The 1,820-nt window shown below is 41.7% G+C and overlaps 1 protein-coding gene and 1 pseudogene across 1 annotated transcript in view; both read right to left on the bottom strand.

The window, feature by feature from the left end:
* TM9SF2 (transmembrane 9 superfamily member 2) overlaps positions 1–1,820 on the bottom strand; it is a 76,528-nt gene that overhangs the window by 47,105 nt on the left and 27,603 nt on the right. The window lies entirely within an intron of this gene.
* On the bottom strand, positions 754–1,248 carry LOC102851174 (annotated as a pseudogene).

The following is a 1,820-nucleotide window of genomic DNA, read 5'->3' as shown; positions in this document are numbered from 1 at the left end:
GGCACCATATAGCATTTGTCCCTTTGTGACTGAGATACCTCACTCAGCATAATGTACTCCAGGTTCACCCATTTTGAATAATATTGCATGAGTTCCTTGTTTTTCAATGCAGCATAGTATTCAAGCACAATTTTTTAATACACTTTAAAACAGACTGTTAATTTCCAGATTCACAATAATGAGGTTGAAATAAAGTTAAAAACTGTTTGTTTGTTTGTTTTTTATTTAGTCGCCTTTTTTATTACTGATTTTGTTTGTTTTAAATGGAAGGTTCCTGGTGGCCCTGACTCAAGTGTGCAAGACCAGGGGACAAGGGGATGGGAACCTGCTGGCATGGGGTAAGTCATCTCCACATTCCATTTATACACAGAACTAAACAGACAAGCACGGAGTCACTACTGCATTTAGAAACTGGCAGCCTGGAAAGGGAAAGGAACAGGTAGAGAGTGGAGGTGTTGTTAAAAAAAAAATAAAGGTGCCACTTAAACTGGGGTGCCTGGGGGAACTTGGTCTGTTTCAACCCTAAAGGAATCAGAAGATCAAAAGTGATTTGGGATGGCCAGAACCATCAGGGGCAGATGAAGGAGGAAGGTCTGGGGGGTGGAGGGAATGTATGGCAACTGGCGTGAAGGGCTTGTCCTCCCTGCTGCTTCGATTCCCTCAGTCTCTCCGGTGCGGCAGCAAGGGGCAGCCTGCAGCCTCCATGGGCAGCTCTGAGGCTGCCAGATGCTCCAGGCAGGGGGCTGATGGGGCTCACAAGGGCTTGCCCTGCAGGGAGATGACCGTATTGTCCCCCAGTTTCTCTGCCGGGGTGCAGTGGTCCTTGACCTCCTCATAGCAGTTTGCTTGTAATTCATGCTTGATCCCTGTAAGCTTCTTGATGGCATCCTTGGAGCTAGCATAGATCATTTTGCTCTTAAGGGTTGCACATTCAGGGGCTCAAAAGATAAACACCAGGTACTCCTTCTTGCTCTCCTTGGTCTTCTGGGTTGCATCATACAGGGTGTAATGGCAGTCTTTGTCCAGCAGCATCTTGACAAAGGCATCATAGGGGTTGTCAACAGTCTGGCCAACAACTCCAACCAGAATCTCTCTGCCTTCCTTCAGGATGAAGTTCTTATTTTCGCTCAGGAAGAAGAGAACTGCCTTCTTGTGCTTCTTCACCTCCTCTGGTATTGATGATGTGCACACCGTCATGTCACTGAATACCTTGATGACACCATCAGAGACAACCACACCAGAGGCCATGTTTCCAGAATTGAAAGAGATACGGCAAAGGGAGCGAGAGAAGATTAAGAGCTGCTACAGCTGCTGCCTGGATCTTACTGAACCAAAACTGGTAATTTAAAAAAGAATTAAAAAAATCTGCATTTTAAAAACTAAGAATGCTTGTAGTATATGCCTTCAATTTTGGTCTAGGATTTAGTTCATGTGCATAAAATCATCATCACAATGTATCATATAATGTGGGTTTACTGTCTCTCTTTTTCAAATGAAATTTTTTCTTTTAATTGTGATTTTAGTGAAAGTTTACAGATAAGTTAGATTTTCATTCATTCATTCCTTCATTCATTGTTGCACATTTTACCACCCTCTTAGCTTACCACTCCTCTAGTTCAGGTATACTATATTAATGTCTTAAAAGTACATCTCTCCTAGTTTTGGGAAAGCTGTAATTTGATAAACTAACAAAGAAGCCTATGATTATCTTTTAATAAATTAAAACTTTGTAACAAAACAAAACTTTGTGATAAAACAAAAAACACACTGCATTTGTTTTGCTTATAAGCAGATCATTCTTATACATACATTTATCCCAT

The sequence above is a fragment of the Elephantulus edwardii genome, unplaced genomic scaffold (assembly GCF_000299155.1).
Source record: "Elephantulus edwardii isolate Elephantulus edwardi_28Jun2011 unplaced genomic scaffold, EleEdw1.0 scaffold00003, whole genome shotgun sequence".
Taxonomy (NCBI): Eukaryota; Metazoa; Chordata; class Mammalia; order Macroscelidea; family Macroscelididae; genus Elephantulus; species Elephantulus edwardii.
Note: the sequence above shows the minus strand (reverse complement) of the source record. Positions and strands in the feature narration are given on the sequence as shown.